The sequence below is a fragment of the Patella vulgata genome, chromosome 3 (genome assembly GCF_932274485.2).
Source record: "Patella vulgata chromosome 3, xgPatVulg1.2, whole genome shotgun sequence".
Lineage (NCBI taxonomy): Eukaryota > Metazoa > Mollusca > Gastropoda > Patellidae > Patella > Patella vulgata.
The window spans coordinates 1,639,132-1,666,738 of NC_065881.2; the positions used below are offsets into that span (position 1 = coordinate 1,639,132).

General features: G+C 39.1%; 1 protein-coding gene across 2 annotated transcripts in view; it reads right to left on the reverse strand.

Moving 5' to 3' along the window:
• Window positions 1-27,403, reverse strand: part of LOC126814712 (carbonic anhydrase 1) — a 45,900-nt gene extending 18,497 nt beyond the window's left edge. Inside the window, exon 1 of one of the 2 annotated variants that reach the window (XM_050540071.2) lies at window positions 27,259-27,403. The gene's annotated coding sequence lies outside the window, so the exon portion shown is untranslated. Of the gene's footprint in view, window positions 1-20,947; window positions 21,099-27,258 lie in introns of those variants that run through there. The other variant, XM_050540070.2, reaches the window with a different exon arrangement.
• Window positions 27,404-27,607: the final 204 nt, after the last annotated feature.

The window sequence follows — 27,607 nt, forward strand, 5'->3', positions numbered from 1 at the left end:
ATAATAAACAATAAAACTATAGGAACGATTGTATTGTATTAAATCCGGGAGTCTGTAGAATGATTTAACAAATTATGACATGACTTGTTGTAAGTGTTTTAACATGGTATGACAATGTTCGTGAATATGTTTGTTTTAGACTGTGATTGTTGAATAGATTTCACATCAGTACATGAAACATGTTTTTATAACAACTCAGCTACTCGCAATATGTTGTTACTATGAGCAATATAAAATAAATGAAATGAAAGGGGTTTAACGTCCTACTGTTCTGCTCCGACTGGGCTAACGAAGACGGTCATACAGTGTGCTATGAGGGGAATTTTGCCCGGGCAGCGGTACTATGGCCTACTCTTATATCGAATTCAAACTCCAAGGGATCTTTTACGTGCATGCTCATGTATACACGGGTTCTCGATTTTGATCGTCCCATCCGAACGACTTGGCAGTTGTCCTTGTCACGCGCTCCGTTCTGTGCCACTGACAAGGGGAAACCACGCCAGAAAATCCCGATGCAATATAAAATAAGTTAGGATGTCATAAGCCTGGATACATTCTCTTAAAATAAAAAACAAAACAAACAGTAACCTAAATTTCACTTTGCTAGTCTCAAAATAACGTATGTCGACTTACAAGTTTAAAGGACACGTGTATCTCTCGGTCGAGTTGATAATACTAGATAAATAATCAAACTTACAAGTTTAAAGGGTCAATAACACTCTTGCTGGCTTGATAGCTCCAGTAAATAAATATTAGCCTTATTCTAAGTACTAGATGTGTTAGTGTCCTACCTGTTGTGTAAATTGTCCATTAAATCCTATTTTACTTGTCCAGAGGGTTCAAAAATATTTTTAAATACAAGTCACATTTAAAAAAGCATTACGTCAGGCTTTTCAAATCATTTAGTTGATTTTTTCCAATCTTTTAAATTAGGTGTGTTAAGATGAAATTTGTATCATCAATTAATTGGAATATTGTAAAACAAAGAATAAAGATTGGGACATATTATTCAGTTACAACAAGCGTGGTATTGAGCCTTTAAAGGGGGTGAAATAAATGTCAATAATACACAGGGTAGAGGGCGGAATCCCGTTTCCCATTCACAGCCTTGCCCACACCCCTTCCCACACCTTACCCCTGAACTACAGGCCTGCATGAATAGCCAAGGCTTTACGTACACACGTGTAACCACATAGTATAAGCAACAAGTTTTTCGGACGGTACGTAAAAAGGAGGATCAAATGTACACATTGACGTGCACGTAAAAGAACCCTTGACAGTTGGAATTCGATATAAGAGTAGGCAGTTAGGCCTCTGTTTGGGCAAAATTCCCCTCATAGCACACTGTATGGCGTATGCCCGTCTTCATTAGCCAAGTCGGGGCAGAACAGTAGCACGTTAAGCCCCATTTCATTCCTATAACCAACATCTAGAGTGAACAATATTGTCAGTCCTTTACATTTCTATAGATAAATTTATGTTTTGTGTGAGAACAATGTCGTAACTGACGTAATGAGATGCAGACACATAGTCAGGGCGACAGTTTTATAACTTATCTTCTTCGTCCAACAACTATTTTATAACCTTTTGTTAAAATTTTTAACCATTAATAAAACAAATGAATATTTACGCATGAATTCGTCACCATAGTGGTTTTATTTTAAAACAGACCGATTATATGGGTTTTATAATTAGACCCGAAATGTCTATGCACACCAAGTTTAGGCCAACGTTAACAATGAAAGGGTGTTCGCATTCTTTAGTTCATGCATAAAATAAAATTAAAAACTAATTTTGAATAACATATTTTTAAAAAACGTCTGGTTCGTTTCCTTGTTTTTGACAGTCAGTACAATGAATAAATTGTTTTTAATTTAGTTAAACCATACAAAAGTTAAGAAAAAGAACCCCATTTTCTTACCACACTGTTTACGTAGTTTCCAAATTATTATTTGTCTTCATAATTAAATAAATAAAAATGAATTTGTATTTTTAAAATAATTTCATTCAAGTCTATGAATATGCATGACGTCAATATTGTTTTCGCTATATAGGCCTACATACAGTGAGCACGTCATCGTCGCAATATACAATGAGATAGAAATAAACTGAAATGGGGTGTGACGTCCTACTGTTCTGCTCCTAACCTGGGCTAATGAAGACAGGCATACGCCATACAGTGTGCTATGAGGGGAATTTTGCCTGGGCAGCGGCGCTACGGCCTACTCTTATATCGAATTCCAACTAACAAGGGATCTTTTACGTGCACGCCAATGTGTACACGGGACCTCGGTTTTTCATCCTATCCGAACGACTAGACAGCTGTCCTTGTCAGGCCCTCCATCCTGCATCACTGACAAGGGGAAACCACGCCGGAAAATCGGGATGAACTTTCTCGGCCAACAATGAGAAAGCCATCGTCGCAAAAAATAAGATATATTTATGATTAGGGGTGGGAGGGGAGGGGGGGGGGGTGACTTTGAAACCACGATTGATATCGTCTGTATAAATTTAGAGTATGTTTTTATTTCAGTCTATGAACGAATAAAACAAAGATCGCGATATTCTCTATAATGACAGGAAATCACAATCCGTTTTAAGATCACATTTCCACCAGGCCTAATTAGTTATTAAATTTATGTTATTAATAGTGAGGTGACTGAACATATAGGACACGATAGAACACTTATAAGACTTGATAAAACAATGTAATTAGAAGTCTGCAATATCATCCTGGATGAAAGTAAACATATATACCTTATAATGTCCGCTTTCGGAACTGTCCCTATACCACGGATTTTAGCAGAAAACGGAAATATTACCAACGTCATACACAGGACGGTGGGTGTTTCTCGCGGACAACCAGACGCATTTTCTGGTTGGGCTCCTACTAAGAAGGGGAACAGGGGCTGAAAAATCAAAAGGTGATTTCCCGGTCAACACGGTCATCAGTGAGCTAGCGTCTTACTCGCCGAACCATCGTGACTCCTGTCTTTTGTGGACATTAGTTATCATTTAAACAAACGTGGAAGTAGACTCGGTTACATTTTGTATGGGGGGGTGGGGTGGCCGAATGTTTAGCACGTGCGCAATGTATCATACGGTCTGTCATTGAGTCAACTGGCGGGGTTTCGATTCCCCGGTTGTACGTGACAAAGAGTAGGGTCGCCTGTCCAGCCTCGTGGGTTTTTTCAGGGTCCTCCGGTTTTCTCCCACTGTTAAAGACACCTACGCGTAAGTGAAGTATTGAAATAAAATCGAACCATATGTTAGTCCCGAAATGACCTAGTTTGTGTCAGTGGACGTTAAACTCTCTCTCTCTCTCTCTCTCTCTCTCTCTCTCTCTCACACACACACACACACACACACACACATTCTGTACATTCTGTATTCGGATAAGTTTTCAAATGGCCTCTAGTTGGTTCATTAGAACTCACTGAAATGAATGAACAGTGGACAACGTCATTAATTAGTGACGTAATATGCTATGAAAATTATGTCACATGGTGTCTGGGTATGTAGTTAGATACGGCACCCAGCAACGATTGAAAAATAAACCACCCACTGACTACAGAGAATAAAAGAAATTAACCAAGTGGGTTCCAGGTTTGGCCATTTGGAAGTAATTAACAGATAAGACGAGTTTAAATGAAGACCAAGAAGGAACAGATAAGGGCTGTAAGGGTTTGAGTTCAGAGGTTGAACTGACAGGAAGTTACGGCATTAATACCTAATTACGTCACTGCGTTATTTGAAGATAATGGCGACTTGTTGTCGATACGATGGCTATCACTCGCGATCCTGTGTTGGCAATCAAACAAATTCTTCATTCAATACTCGGGTGACACCATATACTTATCGGATTTAATTCCAGTAATAAAAACAAATATATACCCAATCGAAACAAATAAATGGCGTCTCGGTTTCTTTGAATATAATGTAACTGAAATGAAGAGCATGAGAAAATCTGCCAGTGGCTAATATAATTATTGTTTGTTAAAGATTAACTGATAAGTCGTTATGTAACTTGTCATCACTTTGATGTGAGATATTGTATCAATGGATAACGACGTTAATCTTCATCTATTGTTCACCTATCTATCGTCATGTTAGATCTAATTACAAATAACTATAGATCTGTATTTTAAAGGACAATATTGGTACCAGTCATTATCACATATGTGATAGAACTGGTTAAACACGTTCCAAATATTATTTTATCACAAAGATCATTGCTACGATAGATGAATAATCAATGTTTCAACAATAGGAAGTGACGAACGCAAAAGGAAAACACGAGTTATCCCTCTATAGAACTGGCTGAAGTGACGGGTGATAACAGATGCATGGGCGAATTTCTGCTCACTAAAAATTCCTTCGAAGACCAAAAGTTGTTGTATGGGACCTTGAAAGGATATCTGACAATTCATGAACAAAATTGACTCTCACTAGATAAGAGAACATGAAAGAAAAATAGTAAAAGTCCGTGCATTGCCATGTTTTTATAAGTATAGAATGAATAAACACACGTGAATGTACGGACTGTTTCTATTTTTCTCGTGTTCTCTTATCTAATGACGGAGGGCCCGACGCTGTCTAGCTGTTCGGATAGAACGAAAAACAGAGGTCTCGCGTACACATTGGCGTTCACGTAAAAGATCCCTTGACAGTTTGAGTTCGATATAAGTGTAGGTCGTAGGGCCGCTGCCCAGGCAAAATTTCCATCAAAGTACACTGTATGGCGTATATCCGTCTTCATTAGCCCAGTTTAGGAGCAGAACAGTAGGATGTTAAACCCCATTTTATTTTATTTAATTTGACTTTAGATCACAAGTGTGTAACTCTTTAAACCAGAAGAATCTAAACTTGAATAAAGAAACTATAGTATAAACACTGTTAGACATGTTTATATAAATATATATATGTAAATACTTGAAACATGGTAGCCAGCACGTCGATATAGAAATAATGTTTATATTAATTAATGAATGTGTCTACAGGCATATTGTTAATAAAACATGCCGTTATTTAATCACTGATTCTATCTTATACACATGCATTAAATTTACTTGTTTCATTTACACGTACATTAATATCACGGGCACCAACTGTACTACTGGCGTACTGGGCATATGCACTCTTTGAGTACACTAGGAGAGAGAGAGAGAGGGGGGGGGGGGGCGAGAGAGAGGTCCTATGAGACTAACATATGCTTATTTTATGGGAGAATTTTTCCCGGACAACGGCGTTTTCGCCTTCTTGATTACCAACTGTAGAGGGATATATTGCGTGCACGCCAACGTGTAAATCTGGGGTTTTCGCCTCACCCGAACAACTAGGGACACCTTCTCTTTTCAGTCCAGCAGCCTAAGGTTTCTCTCGGTCCATACCCGGAATAGAATGCTATTTCAAACCATTTTACCCAGCTAGAAATGGACGATTCAAATTTGAACAAACTGTAAGTTTTATAGCCTCGGGCGGGTTATAGAGAGTACGATAACACTCGGTGTATAATAGAAGATAGACAACATCTATCTTTAGGCATGTAAATTTATATTACAACTGATGCTAGATAAATTTAACAATATTTTAATGGTGGCTTTGTTACAATCTTATTTATGTTAAATTCTTAATGATCGTGTACCGTGTTATATCGGATATTAAAAGATTTTATAATCGATTACTTCTAGGGAACACGAATTAATAATCTATTTACTGGGGAATATCATTCAATAATCTATTTACTGGGGAATATCATTCAATAATCCATCATTCACTGGTTTATCAGCGACCGTATTTTTAATTAGTGAGGAGGGCGATTTTCAGTTTCAGTTTTTTTTATATTAGCCACGCAAAAATCTATCGGAATCAGCTAACGTTGATATTATATTTGTTTTTTTTTATATTTTCCCAGCCCCCCCCCCCCCACACACACACGCACAACGCGTGTTTATGAATAGAATTTCATATAAATTACGATACACTGCGTCTCGGTTTAAACACATTTCTATACCAATTACTAACAGTACAGAAGATTTTGACTTTATTTTTTAAATTATTTTCTAGGAGTGTTGCCTCTGAAGGGAATGTCACAAACGATGAATGACTACAGATGGATGGTTGGACAAACCGGAAGTAGGCCTATATATCAGTTTATCACACAATCCAGACGACACTGATGGGAGATGACGTAATCAAACAATGACGTCTGACATGTGTTTTGAATATTTTGACATGGTTGTCCTTAAGACCTTGAACATACCATCCCTTGAAGATAAACTTGTTGCCATGACAACAATATGTCACCATTTGACGGTAAACTTGTAGTCATGACAATAACATGATGATACAGTAATCACCATCATCATCATTAATCAGTGAAGATGACAGTATAATAATAGATAGATTGTATTAAACTGGTCAACACTGATATCTCACGACAGCTTTAACATTATCGTTGTCAAGGGTGATCCCTTTCAAACTTCAAAAATAAACCGATGGAATGCTGTAATCAGTAACTGAACTGGAGCACACAGGGTATAATTCTATGGAATACAATTAAAATCCAAGGGCGAATCTAAAGACGGCTAGGAAAGAAATGAAATGAAATGGAGTTTAACGTCCTACTGTTCTGCTCCTAACCTGGGCTAATGAAGACGGGCATACGCCATACAGTGTGCTATGAGGGAAATTTTGCCCGGGCAGCGGCGCTACGGCCTACTCTTATATCGAATTCCAACTGCCAAGGGATCTTTTACGTGCACGCCAATGTGTACACGGGACCTCGGTTTTTCGTCCCATCCGAACGACTAGACAGTTGTCCTTGTCAGGCCCTCCATACTGCATCACTGACAAGGGGAAAACACGCCGGAAGATCTGAATGAACTTTCTCGGCCAATGCAGGGATCGAACACCCGACCTCCAGGGTAGCGAGCCAGCGTCTTACCCACTTAGCCACATGATCCCACGGCTAGGAAAGAGTAAACTAATTCAAGAGTCCTCCCGTGTTAAATGAAATGGGCTAATAAACACTAGATAGCGGCGCTGTTTGTTACCATCCCAACAACTACACATAGTTCCTTTACCAAAGGGGGAACCACGCGGGAAAAACCACGAGCTACCTCTAGGCAAACACCGGGATCGAACCCGAAACACCTTACTCACTGATCCACCGTGGCCCCACCAACCGGGTTAAAATATAAAGTATATAAACCAGTAAATACACAGAATATTTACTAAAACCTGTTAATTAATGAGGAGATTCAAAATGATATTTTCAGTCGTGATTTAGATGACCTACAAGCGGAATTGTTCGGGCGGGGAGGGGGGGGGGGCGTGTATCTCCCAAAACCCCAAAAATGTTCAACGAACTTCCTTTCGCGTTTCAGAATTAGTCCAATGTTCACACAACCATGTATAAAAAATATTCTTGACCTGCGCTTATCAAAATCACGCATCATTCTGGGTTTAAAATAATCTTAGCCATTCAGGAAAGTGATTATCGACTATCAAATAGAAAACATAACTCTATTGGTTGTTCAGAGTTATCAGACATAAACCTACCTTTAAGATGAAAAGAATGACATGCTCAAATTACTGCGTTTTTAAAAATAAAAATATAAAGCAAAGACCAAACTTCATAATAAAACATTGTACTAATTACGTCATAAGTGAATTACGTAATAAACGTAATACGGTTAATAAACTATTTTAGATAGTTGATGTAGTTAATTTAAACGATTTAAACCGTAAAAAACACTGCTTAGAAATACTTGAATCCTTCGTTGGGCTAGACGATTTTTACCACAGATGGAGGGAGAGAGAATTAGGGATTAACGTTCACTCGACACAAACTAGATCATTTCGGCACTAACATACATGTATGGTTCAATTTTATTTTAATAATTCGCTTGTGCGTAGGTGTCTTTAGCAGTGGGGGGGGGGGGGACCGGAAGAAACAGGAGAAAACCCACGAGGCTGGACAGGCGACCCTACTCTTTGTCACGTACAACCGAGGAATCGAAACCAATCACAGATAGAACACGTGACAACGTGTTGCCCGGAGATATTTGTGCTCATAAAATTATATGTTTTTGTACACTGATTTTTCTTTCTATTAATAAATTAATCTTTGGAAACCAAGCGAATCAATCAACCGATCATATATTTAGGACGGAGGGCCTGACAAGGACAGCTGTCTAGTCGTTTGGAGGGGACGAAAAACCGAGGTCCCGTGTACATATTGACATGCACGTAAAAGAGCCCTTGGCAGTTGCAATTCGGAAAAAGGGTAGGCCGTAGTGCCGCTGCATGGATAAAATTTTCATCATATCACACTGTATGGCGTATGCCCATCTTCATTAGCCCAGTTCGGAGCAGAACAGTAAGACGTTAAACCCCATTTCATTTCATATGAAAGATAGTTGGGTGAACGAAACGGGACTTAACGTGCTATTTTCCTGCTTCAACCGGAATAATAAAGCCGGACACACACCATAGAGTGTGCTATGGAATTTTTCCTGGACAGCAATTGAATAGGTGCACCGGAACCCGGATTTATGTACCATCTGAAGGCCTAGACAGTGATCCGTAGGGTCAGCCTCACACTACACTGTGTATGCTTTTGGACAGATCGTTACCACGTGTTGCGCTCACCTTGGCGAACATTTAGGATAAGTTAGAGCGGATCAAAGAGACGGAATCAATGAAGAAATCTATGGTGGTGACCCGTGGCCGTATAATAAACACGTCATTGTTATCATAGATTTTATTTATGTTGTTCAATGAACAAGTCTCTTAATCAAAAACTATCAAAGTGATATCCTAAGTAGACGTGGACATCTTGAATAAAATAATGTCAAGGTTCAGTGAATCTATTCATGAGTGGGCACCCCTTATCTAAAAACCCTTAATAAATATTGTAAGTAGAATGGTATAGCTAATGACCAACATGCATTTAGTTAATCCTTGTTTTGATATGGATGAATGAAGACAAAAAGTACACAAGAGAGAGAGAGAGAGAGAGAGAGAGAGAGAGAGAGGGGTGTGTGTTAACGTCGACTGGACACGAACTGGGTCCTTTCGGGACTAACATATGGTTCAATTATTTCAATAATTCACTTGCGCGTAGAGGTCTTTTAGCTGTGGGAGGAAACCGGAGGACCCGGAGGACCCGGAGAAAAACCAACACAGAGAGAGGGGAGAGGGGTTATCCTCTTGACACAAACCATCGGGTCTATAGAACATAGGATATATCCTCAGTACCCGGAGCATACCCACGGGGTTAGGCAGGTAACTATACTCTGTGTCACGTACAAGCCCGGGTTTTATCTATATAACAATATTACCAATGGGGGATTGAGTGCAATGTATCGTCTGTTTACGAATTTCAAAGTTCAGAGCATCTATTAAGATTGAAAGCGTTGAGAAATAAAATTTCCGTCCCAATGAGTACCATGTACGCTGGGTCTATATAATATTAAATGACCAGTGTCCAACTAATGTTGTTTTGATATGGTTCAATGACTGTACTTACTCTGTAAATAACATATTCTTCTTAATAATACTCTCAGAGCCATAAATTTAGGCTGCCTGTTTACAGTTGGCGCCGCATTAGACCAAACACTATAAGCTAGTTGATCGACATTTTAAATCCTAAATCGACCTAACCAGTCTTAAGACCAACTAGAAATCAGCCGGATTTCTTCAAGTTTGGGAATGTGACCTCAAAGATTTGTTGAAGAGAATCCTGTCATCAACCTCTCAAAGACAATAAATAGTAGCCCAATTATTATCTATTCAGATGGTGTATTGTATAAGTGTCATATTACACTGCTCTATATTTAGAATGTAACACTAAAGCTAGATGGGTTTGGAATCAGATTCTATGAAATTTGAATAAGAGAATAAGAAAAACTAATCAAATTAAACACAGAATTAAACAAATTTAATAACAATTTAATAAAATTTAAAAAAATTGATTCAAATATTACATAATGTAATAATAAGCTTATTAATTTGATGTAATATCTACAGCAGCTTGTCTAAGCCAGGGTATAAAATATCTTACATTATTTTACTCATATACTTTGATATTGACCAATTTGATGTTAACCAATTAAATGATTTTGGAACTTTTTCTTGGGGAGATAAATATTCACAAGTAAAACAAGGGTTGTTGAGCACATTACGATTGTATAACTCTTGCCAATTATATATTGATTTCTATAGAAAGGGGCCAATATCGAAATATTAATGGCCTATTGATCCATCGTACAATACTATTTACGAACTTATCAATTATCAGTAAAAGAAAATTTGATCCAAAATTATCTATTTTGGTGCAAAAATATGAACATTTACTGATTATTTACATACAGGGAAAAGGTCACCCCAAAACAATCTACATGTATTTGTTATTTAAAAGAGCTAACTCGCTAATATTTAGGACCTAGAAATTGACACAAATGGTTCGCAACACAAATAATAATGTAATATGAATGTACATAAACTGATTTAGTATTTATTGCGCATGCTCTCCAGATAGGAATATGACGTAACCGTTTGAGTTACTTGTGGAATATATCTAGCCCCGTCCTTCTAGTCCCTTGTTATAAATGGCACTTAAAGGCATTCGTGAACCGATGGTAAAATGTTTATTTTGTCTTACAATCTTATGGAAGCCTATAACTACCATTTATAATTTCTACTTTTCGCCCCTTCAAAACACGAAAGTCGAAAAGTGACCTTGAAAGTAGAGACTACATCAACTTCTGAGGCGAAAAGACAACAGTACGACAGCAAGCCAAAATCAAAGGTCGCTAATATCGCCATCAATACTAGACTTTATAAACTATTTTGTTAACGCGAATTTATTGTCAATGTCAACAAAACAGTACACCTTTAATAATGTATTATAACAATATTACTTATATTCTCTGTCACCACAGGGGGATCACGTGGCTAAGTGGGTAAGACGCTAGCTCGCTAGCCTGGAGGTCGGGTGTTCGATCCCTGCATTGGCCGAGAAAGTGCATCCAGATTTTCCGGCGTGGTTCTCCCTTGTCAGTGATGCAGGACGGAGGGGCTGACAAGGAAAGCTGTCTAGTCGTGTACACATTGGCGTGCACGTAAAAGATCCCTTGGCAGTTGGAATTCGATATAAGAGTAGGCCGTAGTGCCGCTGTCCGGGCAAAATTTCCCTTATAGCACACTGTATGGCGTATGCCCGTCTTCATTAGCCCAGGTTAGGAGCAGAACAGTAGGACGTTAAAACTCCATTTCATTTCATTTCATTTCTGTCACCACAGAGTTCTTGATGTGGAAATTTACACGGAAATATTTATTTATGGCTAGGGATATGATATCATATCTTTCTTATCTAAATTAGATCCTGCTTCTTATCTAAATTATATCCTGGTTATATATATTATATCCAGGATATATATAATATATATAACCAGGATATAATTTAGATAAGAAAGATATGATATCATATCCCTAGCCATAAATAAATATTTCCGTGTAAATTTCAACATCAAGAACTCGTAGTATTATTCTTACAATTTCTCGTACAATAGGGGCCACAAGGCAAGAAGTTAGGCCCGATATACGCGAACATCAAACCGAGATCTTTGATACATAAACATATAATATTAAGTTTTTTTCAAAACCGGATACAAATTGTTAGAGGGACCACAGCCTTCGATCCGATTATCACAAAATTCAAACCCAGGGTGTAACGGTGTATATTTAAACGGTTTTTAAAATCGGGTATAAACTGTAATTTTTGGTACACCCGGGGTCCATAATCTAGGAGGTTACAGACCGATATGTGCGAATATGGAAAGAAACAAAAATCCGTGGAATATAGACATATATTTTAAGTTTGATCAAAATAGGATAAAAAAATTGTGACTTCTACAGTGTCCACAACCTTGGTATTATATACTTTTATATTATTTGCGAACGAGGAGCGGGCAGTTTCAATCCGATTTTCATGAAATTCGAACTCAACCATCATAAGGGTGGAATGGTGATATGTTAGAACAGCTTTTAATATTGGATAAAATGCCAATATCAAAAGGAACCGCGTGTCCACAAATAAATTGTGGACTGACAGGGGCGACTCAATACACGTCCACTTGAAAATATGGGCGTACAAAAATAGCTCAGCATGATAAAACTTGGTTTTTGGAAGACTAAACAACTGATTTCAAAGACTTTATATGAAATGAGATTTTTATTTTAGAAATTAAAATGTTAAGTTATTTGATACTCCCACTGGCAGGTTAATAGTTGTCAACGCTTATGTAATTTATATTAGGGCAATACTACTCAAGACGGACATGTTGTTTAGATCAGCATACCAAGCAATTAAAATCAGTGAACCGGACCAAACCCAAACATCCAAAATTTAGCACTTTTTTCTAGATAGTCCTAGCACTGTAACGTCGAGAATGTAGGGAAAGTACATATTCTACTTCCATTTAATAAAATTAAAACAGTTTATTTAGTTTGTGTGACAGACGAGAAGCGGAGTGGAACCGCCATTACAAAACAGTATACTTATTGTTAGATATGGCTACCATTAAGGGCAGAGATTTATTCTCGAAGTATGAAGTGAAATGAAATGAAATGGGGTTTAACGTCCTACTGTTTTGCTCCGAACTGGGCTAATGAAGACGGGCATACGCCATACAGTGTGCTATGAGGGTAATTTTGCCCGGACAGCGGCACTACGGCCTACTCTTATATCGAATTCCAACTGTCAAGGGATCTTTTACGTGCACGCCAATGTGTACACGGGACCTCGGTTTTTCGTCTCATCCGAATGACTAGACAGCTGTCCTTGTCAGGCCCTCCGTCCTGCATCACTGACAAGGGGGGAACCACGAAGTATGAAGTAGATGGTTATATGTGTGTAGAATATCTCGGTGCTTAACGTAAGTGATTCTGGACATCTGCTAAAATTAGGATGAACTTAGGAGTGGCGCTACCAAAACATAACAAAGGAAAACCACGGACGGTGTACATTTAACATGCGAGGCCATGGTAAAATGTACATCGTCCATCCAGAACGCTTATTGTACATGTACTTGCAACACTAAGAACGGTAGGGATGGATGTAACACGTATTACTGCCAATTACTTAGCTCTTAAAATACCCAACTATCTTGGTCAAATCACACAGGTATTGATTGTTATTATCAAAAACATGCTAAAACCATATCTAAATTGTTATCATCAAATTATACACCGGCTAAACCTCCTATCGACACTGTTATCAAATTATACACCCGCTAAGACCCCAATCTTGTATTATTATCAAATTAAAATCGGGTTTAGAGGTAGACGGGGAAAGGGTGGCATGTCTCCTATAGTTTCTAATTTATGGCTCATTACCGTGATTCTTCTACCAGTATGTTAAAATTATTTCAGGGAAATTACGCACGTCGGAGTGGTAATTGTTAACAGATTACGTTTGTCGGAGGGAGTGGTAATTGTTAGCAATTAACGTAATATACGTTACTATGACAAAATAAATGTAAGAATTTAATGATTTAATATTTTTCCCTTTTTTTTCAATACCGTGAAATAACATTTAATAACATTAAAAGATAATTTGAAACAAGAACACATCGTGGGTGTGAATAGCAATTTTACAACACCCCTGAGAACACTTCCCACCCCCTTCGTTGCTCTGAGCTAATTACGACCCTGGTCACACTTATCCCATCTGAAGTCTCCAGTCACACGTATCCCTATTTATAAAACTACCCCGAGCAAGCTAATTGTTCAGATAAAACATTTATCGTGCGTTAGTCTCAAAAGGACATGTTTTGTTGAGTGGAAGTTAAACCCCATTTCTCTATTTTATTTATTAGCAGTTAAATTGATAATGTCATATGTTACTGGTTTCATTTATTAGTTGCCGCCGACGATACGTCATCAATATAATCCTGTTACAATCTGTGATACATCATCAATATAAGCCTGTTACAATCTGTGATACGTCATCAATATAAGCCTGTTACAATCTGTGATATGTCATCAATATAATCCTGTTACAATCTGTGATATGTCATCAATATAACTCTGTTACAATCTGTGATACGTCATCAATATAATCCTGTTACAATCTGTGATACGTCATCAATATAATCCTGTTACTATCTGGGATGTATTGGAACAATCAATGTATTATTGGAAGCAGGTTATCAACAAATTTTACCAGACACTGAGGGCTTTCGAGAACTATAAATATTTTGAGTGGGTAACACCAAGGGTTTATTTGAGAGCTGCACAGACAATAGTCCGATTGTCTGCCCTTCCCGTCTGGTGGTTTTTATGTCAGATGTTCGATCAGTTACAGTGTTCCAAAAGTCAACATTGGGGTCTACTTCGTGTAAATTCATCATAAATATAAACGAGTTTTGAGTCGTTGACATAGATAGGAAAAATAAAACCTTTCTTAATTAAAAAATACAGTTAGGTTTGACATGACATGGGACGGAGTTTTAACGTTCTATTTTTCTGCTTCGACTGGGCTAATGGAGATGGGTATAGGTCATACAGTGTGCTATGAGAGATATTTTTCCAGGAGTGAGGGGCTAGGGCTTACTCTTATTTCTAATTAAAGATGGTGTTTTTACGCGCACACCGGCGTGCACAGTGAACCTCGAGTTATGTCCCTTTCGAGTGACTGTACGTTTCTTGCTAGGCCCTCCATTCTGCAACACTGACAAGGTGAAATCAAATAGTCCTTTCCTCACATCAGCAATGTAATAAAAATTACGTAATATACCCCATTGAGATGACAATTATATTGTTTAATAAATAAGATGTTGTTGTAATTCACTTGTTGGGTGACATAACAACGAGAGATACTACCCTCATTATGACTAAACATTTCATCTTAATGACAATATATCAATCATCATAAATAAATAAAGAGGCAGTACAACTACAAACAAGCACGCGCGTACTATAACAACCAGTAACACACCGTGATGTCATCGTAACCATATTGTTATTGTGACGTCATATTCAAAGAACAGACATATCAACTTGTATTTCGATCATTCACGATTTGGTGGAGCTCTCGACCAGTAACTGGTTAGGTAATACGTCGGTAGCTTTGAGGTGCAAGACAGCTGTCTATTCGTTAGAATGAGACGAAAAACGAGGCCCAGTGTAGGCTACATATTGGTGTGCGTGTAAAGATCCCTTGGCAGTTGGAATTCGATATAAGAGTAGACCATAATAGTGCTGCTGTCGGGCTCAACATCCCTCATAGTACACTGTATGACGTATACCCGTCTTCATTAGCCCAATAGCACGTTCAAACCTAATTGTGTGTGTGTGTGTGGGGGGGGGGGGGGTCTAGTGGTATGAGGGTCTACTCGTGTACACATTGACGTGCACGTTAAAGAACTCTCCAAAGTTTTAATTCAAAGAAGAGTAGACAGAATAATCGCTGCCCGGCACAATTCTCCTACTTCACTTTGCTCGTATAGAAAACAAATTACATTGACTGACGTTTGGTGTTGACGGGACGCTAAACCCCATTCTAGTTAGAAGTTTGAAATCTCCTTTAATGATAAAGTCTCTCCACTTAAGAAGATATAAAAATAACACCTACTAGACAGTCATGGCGGTTTATATATCACTTGTCAAGATAGGGGCTGTTAATCATTGACTGGTCGTCGGTAGATTACAAGGACATGGTGACCAGCCCTGTCAACACCTGTCTAAATATTATATATCGACTTGTCCCATGTGTTGGACTCCTTGACAATAAAACCATTAACAAACAACACAGAATGGTCTGTCTAGTGGATTATGTCTCGCCATTGAAATCTAACAGCTGTTACCGAATTCTCCCCTTGGGTTTTAACGACTTACGTTTCCACATCACTCCGGATCATTAAGGCGGTCAGGTTTGAGGGAAATTTTGCACCGACAGCTATATTCCCCTCCACTTTACTTCGATCTTTGATCTTCAGGTGGAAACGGGAACTCAGTTTTTCGTCCCATTCAAACGACTAGACACTGTTCCTTGTCAGGCCCAACGTGGTGGTGATGGGGAACTGCATTGTCGAGGGCAACGAAGATTGGGCCGATGTGTGTGAGGGTGGTGGGCAAAAGAGAGAAATAGAGAAATGGGGTTTAACGTCCACTCGACACAAACTAGGTCATTTCGGGACTAACTTTTGGTTTAATTTTATTTCCATAATTCGCTTGCGCGTAGGCATCTTTAGAAGTGGGAGGAAACTAGAGGACCCGGAGAAAACCCACGAGGTTAGACAGGCGACCCTACTCCTTATTACGTACAACCGGGGAATCGAAACCATGCTAGTTAACTCAATGACAGACCTTATTATACAGCACGCACGTGGCAACCACTCTGTCAAATGATGACGGTAGAGATGACTAAAGTTGTTAAGAGACTGGTCGATTTGTGTGTTTTGATACAAACAATAAGTTCACCATGTTTTACTGATAAACTTTATCTAACTTATCAAAAATATTCATTTATTCCATCAGTAAACAAACTCTATTCACCTGGCCAAATACTGCCCGTGGATATTTGTTTTGTTTACATTGTACTGACGATATCAATAAAGCGAATTCACAACCCGACCCCTGACAAAGAGTTTGATGGGAACATAGTAGTCATTAACAAAAACCCCGTATCAGATAATTGTGACGTGTTGTTTATAAAGATTAATATCATTGGAATGTTTAAAATATGCCACAGGCCAAGCGACCAAATGGTATGGATTTAACATGACAGTCTATGGCGAGAGAATAACCCGTCTGATTCCTGATAAAAAATACATGGGTTATCGTTTTCACATTGTGAACGAAGAAACAGTATCATTTAGTTTTCGAGTCATAGTTTCGTACATCGTTTTGAGTCAAGCGATATTCATTTAATATTATTAAACTAGGATACATCGTAAATCTTGAATACATGGTATCAAAATACGGTTTAACACCATCAAGTACGGTATCAATATATGGCTTAACACCATAGACGGAGGGCTTGACAAGGACAGCTGTCTAGTCGTTCGGATGGTACGACAAACCGAGGTCCCGTGTACACATTGGCGTGCACGTAAAATATCCCTTGACAGTCTGAATTCGATATAAGAGTAGGCTGTAGTGCTGCTGCCCAGGCAAAATTTCCCTCATAGCACACTGTATGGCGTATGTCCGTCTTCATTTGTCCAGTTTAGGAGCAGAACAGTAGGACGTTAAACCCCATTTCATTTCACTTAACACCATAAAGTCATTTTGTATGGTAATCTAAAATCCTGATTAACTCTTAGAACTTTCAAATCTTATTTTAAGACGTGACGTGGCGTAAAGACACCATTTGCATGCCGAGAGAGTTCACTGAGATTTTCAGGTGTGGTTCCCCCTTAACAGTGGTGCAGGACGGAAGGCTTGCCTAAGGACAACAAATTGTCGTTCGGTTGGGACGAAAAACCAAGCTCCGTGTACGTAAAAGAACCCTTGACAGTTGGAATTCAATTTAAAAGTAGGCGTAGTGACGCTTTCCGGGCAAAATTCCCTCAAAGCACACTGTATGGTGCGCCCCTGTCTTCATTAGCCCAGTCGGTGCAGAACAGTCATATCATTTCCAAAATGTGGGCCAATGTCATATGAGATAAAATAGAATTTGATTGACCGATGAAATTGATTGCTGAGACAGAGAGAGAGAGGCCATTCGTCAGTTGTTGATAAACACAAGGTCGTGTCTGAACAAAACGCCTTTTATCTCACACCAGGGGTGTATAAAGAGTTCCAAGTGCAGGGGGTTCAAAGATGATTTTGATTGATACGTGACAGGTGTCCATCATGAGACGTATAAAGATGTGACGTGTTAGATGTGGTAATAAGACGTGTCAATATAATATAGTAGCATGTCAGGACCAGTGTTAAAAATTAAACACTATAGGTCATAAATCATTTCTAATTAATAATGGCTGAGACCACATTTAAGATATTGAGACCATGGGGCTAAGTGGGTAAGACGCTGGCTCACTAGCCTGGAAGTCGAGTGTTCGATCGCTGCATTGACCGAGAAAGTTCATCTGGATTTTTCGACGTGGTTTTCCCTTGTCAGTGGCGTTGGACGGAGGACCTTACAAAGACAGCTGCCTAGTTGTTCGAATGCGTAAAAGATCCCTTGGCAGTTGGAATTTGTTATAAGAGTAGGCCATAGTGCCGCTGCCCGGGCAAATTTTCTCCTCATAGCCCAGTGGGAGTAGGACGTTAAACCCTATTTCATTTCATTTTTTTTTCATTGAAGATACGGGGATTTGCGCAGAAAAAAGTGATATTAAACCCCATTTCATTTTATTTCAAGATACGAGCTCGGCCTGAAATAGATTATAGTCATTGTAATAACCTTAAAGACACGTGACGTAGATTCGGATCAAGATACGAGTTGGAACTGTAAATTTCGGGACTAACATATGGTTCAGTTTTATTTCAATAATTCGCTTGCGCGTAGGGTCTTTAGCAGTGGGGGGCGGAGGCCCCGGAGAAAACCCATGAGGTTGGACACGCGATCCACGCCAATTGACTCAATGACAGACCTTATGATACAGCGCGCACCTGCTAACCATTCGCCCCCCCACCCTCGGTTAATACAATATGGAAATAAAGACAACAAACGAGAAATAAAGGAACGTCGTGTTTTATTGTGACTTACACAGAATCTTCACTTCTCAATAATCAACTATTTACACAAATAGAAATAAAAACATATCTTTCATTTAAATAAATTATAGAACTCTTCTACGACATTTTCCTATAATTACTAGATATGCCGAGAAAATATTCAACTACGGACATATAATGATGCCATTCTCTAACTAACTGGCATCTGGGCCATTATAAAATCAAGATCATGTTCAAAACCACGTTATGACATTGATTTAACATTGAAGGAAGTCAATTGTTAGGGAGAATTAGTAGTCTTATTCCATCATTAACAACGTCAGGAGTTGTCTTCCCCATCTTCAATAGCCGGCTTGATCTCGCTTTAACTGAAATGAAATGGGATTTAACGTCCTACTGTTCTGCTCCTATACTGGGCTAATGAAGACGGGCATACGCCACACAGTGTGCTATGAGGGAAATTTTGCCCGGGCAGCGGCACTATCGTCTACTCTTATATCGAATTCCAACTGCCAAGGGATCTTTTACGTGCATTTCAATGTATACACGGGACCTCGGTTTTTCGTCTCATCCGAAGGACTAGACAGCTGTCCTTGTCAGGTCCTCCGTTCTGCATCACGGAAAAATCTGCATATTTCGATTGCACGTACATTAGTATAATACACATTATAAAGAGGGGGAATTATGTCGTAGTTTTCGCTCCATATTTTATGACACGAGCACCTCCTTCTATCGTTTAGTTGCCAAATTGTAAATTTACAGACGCCTCTCGAACATGCCAGATGACTGTACAAGCCTGGTTGTAAATTATATAATAGGAAACAAAAAATTAATTATGTTTACATCAACCGGAAATAAGTATTGTACACCCCTAAAAAAGAAGATTCGTGGATTGGCAATTGTTGATTTAACTACAGTATGAAATATATTTATTATACCACGGCTTGATGTAATCTATTTATTATACCACGGCTTGATGTAATCTATTTATTATACAGTGTTACATTGTGTCAACTAATTAAATTTGGGACATGCTTGTGTTGATTTGTAGCATGCTGAGTTACGGTTTTACACTGGTTGGGTAATATAAGGTTATATTACACACGATAGCCTTGAAACCCGAATGGAAAATACGCATTTTTTTTCAATTTCAGAGGAACGATAAACCAATAACAAAAGGCGCGTCACTGCGTTCCCTTTCCTCAGTCCCTGTCGCTAAGTCAAACGAAAAGACCGTCGCATACTGTAAATAAGGCTTCAACGCTAAAGTGCCAGAGAGAGAGAGAGAGAGAGAGAGAGAGAGATGGGTTTAACGTCCACTCGACACAAACTAGGTAATTTCGGGACTAACATATGGTTTAATTTTATTTCAATAATTCGCTTGCGCGTAGGGGTTTGTAGAAGTGGGAGGAAACGGAAGGACCCGGAGAAACCCCCCGAGGTTGGACAGGCGACCCTAGCTACTCCTTGTAACGTACAACTAGGGATTCGAAACCACGCCAGTTGACTCAATGACAGACCTTATGATACAACGCGCATGTGCTAACTATTCGGCCATCCAACTCCCATTATTAGAAACATAATCAGACAAAATGAAATGAAATGAGATTTAACGACCTGTGTCAACCGGGCTAATGAGATGCACATCAGCCATGTATTGTGCTATGTGCCCCAACAGCGACCTTACCACCCATTCTTTGTTGAGTTCCAACTTTCAATGTTTGTAGGTTTACCAACGCTCCCAATCGTGCACAACTGACAGGATAATATACGCAGAAATATCACCGTCAACACCGGGCTCGACCCCAGGACCCCCTCATTAAAAAATAATTTGAGGAGTAATGCACCTAGGGGCGTACATATCTATTTTGTTTGGGGTGGGGGGGGGGTAGCAAACATGAGACCGACTGATGCAGCCACGAGCTTAGCTTTTTAGGGCGGTATGCATGCTCCGCGGAGGAGCTAGGGGGAAGATTTAGCAGAATTCTGATGGTCAGATAACACTTATAACATGAGTATAATTGAGTATTACGCATGTGAATTCATGTTTTTGCCAGAGTGAAACCCACGCACGCGGCACACCTATGATCTATGAATCAACTGATGTCCCTCACCCCCACCCCACCCCACCCCACACACAGTTCCGTCCCTAGATGCCCCTACTGTTCTGGGAAATACACAGGAATTCTAAAAGTGTTTACGAAATATCGGCATCTCGCCATATAATCACAACATAGATGTTTATACTTACATAACCTGGCCATGTTGCTACATTTTGCCAGATGTTTAAACACTAGAACATCAGAACACTTTCCCTGTAAGATCACACACGATGTTTATAGAGTACTGTGTAGATTTTCAATAAACAATTTAATGTTTACTACCCTGGTATGACATTGCCAGCATGGACTGAAGGACACGAAGTACTGCGATTGCTTCTGTTACACTTAGAATTGAGTACGGAAAAACCGATTGATCGATCTGAATTTCTTCTATGGCCAATAATAGAATAGTTTAGTAGCGGGCTGTAGAATCACATCGCACGCCGTTCTTTCAGTGGGCGATATACGATAACAAACATGTTATATACTGATGAAATTTTTATGGTAAAAAATTTATCTCAAATACATTTCCAGTATTGAATATATTTACAGGGAAATTTGGTGTATTTTTACATCTTTTGCATGAATAGAATATTTGTTCAGCGTGTGACGTTGGTCATTTTACGGTACCATTTTAACACTAATAATGTGTAGAATAGCCCTGGGAGGTGACAGGGACGAACACACCCCCTGAGGGTACCTCCAGTGGACCCTGTGAAATCTCTGAATATATCAGGAAGTGGTCAATTTAATTCGTAGATCAAACCATTTATACTCAGTAAATTCGGCATAATACACGGCATTGTAGAATATATTAGGTTAGAGAGCGGAGGTTTATTGATTATTTTTATTCTGGCCACACAATCAGGTTAATTCCATCCATGAAACAGGTCGGATGGTGACGTGGGAACCAGTCTGGCGTCATTTAGATCAGGTTATCCAGTCCATCCACAACACATGTCGGATGGTGAAAACAATATACTTCACACCTGTTACATGGTCACTGATTATGTCACGTGGGAGCTAAAAATAACCCCGGGTTATTCGCAAGGGCAGGTTTGGTGTCAAAATTATATTGGGTTTATTAGGCAGCAGAGGAAATGAAATGGGGTGTAACGTCCTACTGTTCTGCTCCGACTGGGCTAATGAAGACGGACATACGCCATCAGGCCTGTAGTTGGGCGGGGAGGGTGGGGGGTAGCAAGGGGGAGCAATGTCCCCCTGAAAAGATCGGAAATTTTACCTGGTCAGCGTCACTCCTATTATATCAAATTCCAACTGCCAAGGGTTTACGTTCACGCCAATGTGTACACGGGACCTCGGTTTTTCGTCCCATCCGAACGACTATATCTTGTCCCTTGCCAGAACCTTTGTCCCACACCACTGACAAGGGGAAACCACGCCATAAAATCCCGATGAACTTTTTCGGCCAATGCAGGGATTGAACAAGGGAACTCCAGGTTAGCGATCAAACGTTCTACTCACTCATCCACCGCGGTTCTCTGCTGCTGTGCTACGCCACTGGCAAGGCGGAACCACGCCGGAAAATCCTTATGAACTTTCTCCATGCAGAAGAAAGAATCAAAGGTGCCAACATTGTATTGACCATACATTAATAAATATTTACAACAAGGGGTGGATACGTAGTAGGCGCCAAATATGAACTGTCAAGATCTTTCCAGGACTTCACTATACCTGAACTCGAAAACGGTATTTGTACCGATGGTAAATTAGTATGTGAATCCAACTATTATATAATTCACTATGCCCATATCCACCATTGACCTACCCAGGAATGGATTAAAGTTCAGGGGTGTTGGGGGGGGGGGTACATTTGACAGGTCACGGAGTGAAGACTTGCTAAAAATGTTTGTCTATCAAATTTGTTTGTTTTAGCGACGAGAAGTTTCATTTACCCTTTTAAATTCACTTTTCACATTCAAGCGAGTGACTTCTTTATAACACAAATAAAACGTATTCAACAGAACTACAAAACATCGGCGCTGTGTCAAACAATGTCCATTAACTAAGTCAAATAACACATTCAGGCATCACGGATCGCGCTACGACACGTTGAGGCTTTCAAAGCATTCGGTTAAATCCCACGCACTCGTATTTAGATTTCAAACTGTCAGGGGATCTTTAACGTATTCACGGGACCAAGAGGCTATACGGGGATATTTAGAGCAGGTTCTCCAGCGTGCGTGCGTGCGTGCGTGCGTGGTTGGGTGCGAGGGAAGGGTGGTCTAGAGTGCCGCGATTCGACCTCTAGCTGGCCGGTCATCTCTGACTTGCGGTTGTGGTTTCGATCCCTGGTGTGAGCGTATGTGGCGTGGGGGTGCCTTCTCAACCTAGTGGATTTACTCCGGGTACTCCGGTTTCCTCCCGCAGGAAAGACAATTGCGCGTGCGCTGAGATAATGAAAATGAAAAATAAGACTCTGCGATATCACCTTCGATGGAAGCGGACGTTAAACACTAAGAACAACAACAAGTCCCAAAATATCATTAAAATGAAATGGGGTTTAACGTCCTACTTGTCTACACTGACCGGGCTAATGAAGACGAGCACTACAGCTTTTTCTTACCTCCATTTCCAACTGTCAAAGGTTCGGGATCACGTGACTAAGTGGGTAAGACGCTGGCTCGTTAGCCTGGAGGTCGGGTGTTCGATCCCTGCATTGGCCGAGAAAGTTCATCCAGATTTTCCGGCGTGGTTTCCCCTTGTCAGTGATGCAGGATGGAGGGCCGGACAAGAACAGCTGTCAGTCGTTCGGATGGGACGAAAAACCGAGGTCCCGTGTACACATTGGCGTGCATGTAAAAGATCCCTCGATATAAGAGTAGGCCGTAGCGCCGCTGCCCGGGCAAAATTTCCCTCATAGCACACTGTATCTGTATGGCTTATGCCCGTCTTCAGTAGCCCAGTTTAGGGGCAGAACAGTAAGGCGTTAAACCCCATTTCATTTCATTTCGTTAACGTGTAGGGGGGAAGTCTCGGACAATATCTAGAGATAATCCGACACCACCCCGTTAGCGAGCCAGCGTCTTACTCACTGAATCACCAAAATATTATTGCAATGTAATATTACAGTCGAATATAATTGTAAGAAGGAGTACTAAGATTATTAGAGGAGTGTTTGATTGACATCTGTTAAACAATGTTGTATTATAAGGTCCATGGTTGAATAATATGTTTGAAGCTGCATGGATGTTGAATTTGATGAGTTCAATGAATTAACCGACAGAATATTAAATTAGACTGGCTGGCTTTCAAAATATTCAAGCGATTCTCCCACACGCTGAAGAATGAAACTGGTTAAGAGAGAGAGAGAGAGAGAGGGGGAGAGAGAGAGAGGGAGGGAGAGAGAGAGAGAGAGAGAGAGAGAGAGAGACCTGGTAATCTTGAAACTAACACTATTTTAGATTTCAATAATAGCCTTGTGCACTGTGGTCTTTAGCTGGGGAAAAGGCCCCAAAATTCGTTGTCACTTACAAAGCTGGGATCGAAACCAACTGACAGGGAGCAGGGTCGCTTGTCCATCCTGTTGAGATTTCTCCGGGTCCTCCGGTTTCCTCCCACTGTTAAAGACCCCCAACACGCAAGCGAAATATTGAAACAGAAATTGAACCATATGTTAGTCTCGAAATGACCTAGATTTTGTACCAGCCAGGCTAATGAATGTGGTCTATCTTGCGTATTATTAAAATAAAATTGAACCATATTATGTTAGTTCCGAAATGCCCTTATGTCGAGTGGACGCTAACCCCCTCCCCCTCTCTCTCTCTCTCTCTCTCTCTCTCAAAAAAAAAAATCAAAAAATAAATATCGTGTACATAGATCTTGCCCCATCACAAATGGAAATAACCCAATTCAGCACTTCGCCCTTTTAAAGGTTAGAGTGTGAATTTGACCTTAACCAAGGAGTTTCACTTATTTCGTCTATAATAGGTTAAAACCAAATAATCCACCTTCATTCGTCTGGTTGGCGTAAAACAACGGGACGTTAAACCCTAGTTTATTTAAAATGTGGCTATGATATATTTTGTTAACATGTAATACAGGAAACCAGTATCTGATATTATCTTTTATGGGAATATTAGACCTGCTAGGTCATTAAGTACAGAGAGAGAGAGAGAGAGAGAGAGAGAGAGAGAGGAATTCGACAAGACAACATCTTAGGTTATTAGGTACAATTCTATAATATAAACCTATGTAAAAATGTTGAAAATATTAAGATTAAAAACTTAAAACTCATTTATATTGAGCACTGAAGAAACCATAATATTCAACTGATGACATACTTATTATTTGTAAGTTGCAACTGCATTCTATCTTATTTTGTGTGTCATTATAGTGTTCTTCCTATATTCTACTAGTATAATGTATATGTTTTGTAGTTTGGGAGTTACTTCTCAAACTTGCCACTTTAAAATGTTATTGCATTTCAAATGATTTTGAATTTATCCTGATATTACATGTATATATGTCTTTTTGTAGCTTAGGAGGGACCTATGGAAGATTAGTTTTTCTTGCAAACTAATTATGTTGCCTTATTAAATAAAGTTTTTATTATTATTATTATTATTATTATTCGTGGAGTATATGGGATACTGTCTAACACATGTGACGTCATATGTGGAGTGTGGGTTAGGTTTAAGAACTTGGGGGAGAGACATTAAGTCTTCACAAAAGCGCTGACCTAGGGTTAGGGTTAGATATAAATGAGGCAAGCACTAAGTATTTAATTAAAATATTGTAAGAATGTGGCCGTTATATTTGGGTTACAATCTTAGTACAAATTCTTAGTTAATGAAACGGCTGTTTTACTGCTCGTCAATAAATTCCCGCCACATTGTAACTATTTTATAGACTACACTCCTACTTAAGAGAAACGCAGCCAACTCCTTGTCATTTTAATTGTTTCAATGACATTTATGAACAAGAGAGAAAACAAGCTAGCTACCATTTATTTTTCGAATGTTAGTTACGTACGATTTATAAATTGAAGTGGAATATACAAATCACAATTCTATGGAATACATTTACTGCTTATTACCGAGAGATGTTTCAACTAGGTCGCTCAGTAATTGTGTCCCGTGTATCCTTGTTAGTTGTCACATACACCCATGAATGTCATACACGCGCGATAATCTACAACTTTGGCGTTATACATACAACACGGGCCATCTAGCAATAGATAGTTATACCGTAATTCTGTGATTATTTCAAACAAATTCTATTCAAATAGTTCCACGAATCCTACACTTAGACATGAAATAAAATGGGGTTTAACGTCCCACTTTTCTGCACCGACTGGGCAAATTAAGTCGAATATCATTCCTGTTTTCTTATTTCAAGAGTTTTGTTCATGTGGTAATCAATTCTAACGTTTTTCTGATGTCTAGTCGTTCGGATGGTGCAAAAAGTACGGGGTGTGTTGTACAGGTTGGCATGTACGTAAAATAACCTCCGATCAAGGGTTGGCGAAACCGCCACTATCCGGTCCAAATGTTTCTCATATCACAATAATGCGTGGCGTATTACTGTCTTCATTTAACCCGGTAGATACAGAAAAATAGGACGTTAAACCTCATTTCATTTTTCATTTTCAAATCCGTAGTTAAAGGGAGATAATTGTAGAATAATTTCCCAGGTAAAATGTCAGGTATTTTTATGACTTTGTATAGCTATCAGTAGAATGGGTTCAAAGAAAGTGAATGATAATTCTAAACGCCCATCAACAAGGTTGTATTCTATTATAACGTTTACATAGTCGTAGTCAGTACTTAGAATGTTTGACATTGTGTACCACCGTGTAGCTATTTTTAACCACACGTAGCAGTGAGAATATGACAACAAAACCTTTAAGTAGGTGACTTTATTACGACAGGTGCCCTTCACGAACAACGCTATCACCCGTATCATCGAATACTAGAAACTATACCAAAGGTGCCCTTCAAATAATAACACTTAATATACGAAGCGTCTTTTTGTGAAAACTGACAAAACAGAAAGCTGTCAATTAAATGTCGGTGTAAATTCCCGTAATTCGGCTCACGTTATAGGGAAGACATCCAGGTATAGTCTGGATGTATATCAATGTCCCTAAACAATTCCTTGAAAGGGTTGACATAGGCCTGATCCCCAAATCAGTTACAAATGAAGTAAAATATTATTATTTTAAAATAATAAACCAGAGCTACTATTCATACATGTTAGTCTCAAGATGACGTAATCCATGTAATATAAATCACCATAGCAACAAGATCAAAATAAATAAATACATCAAGTTGGTCTACTATCATAACAACAAGGCTTTAGGTAGAGTCATATCAAACTGGGGAATATATGAACACAAAGTTTGAAAATGAGGGAATAATTGTAGCTTACACGAAGTACAAACAGTGAGCAGGACATATACACAGACCAAATGGTATAATAATTATAAAGATCCTACCTGTCCCAGTCACGAGGAGATTACTCTGTATCCTGTTCTAATCCTCACGTTCTAGAAATACCCTCATCTATTAATAGATTCACAACACTTGGCCAAACATACACTATAATAACAGCATGAGAAGTAACAAGTCCTACATATTATATATTCGTTTAAAGTTTGTACCAGACAAATATTAAAAACCCGTTTATGAAAACTATCAACACTACACAAGCACAACTATTTATAGCCAAGTTTTACAAATTATTTCCGTTTTCATACACGTCATTTTTAAAGGATACATTTGGGTTGGCCGAGAAAATTACAATTGATTTGTTTTAGCGTGGTATCCGCTTAACACTGTAAGCGG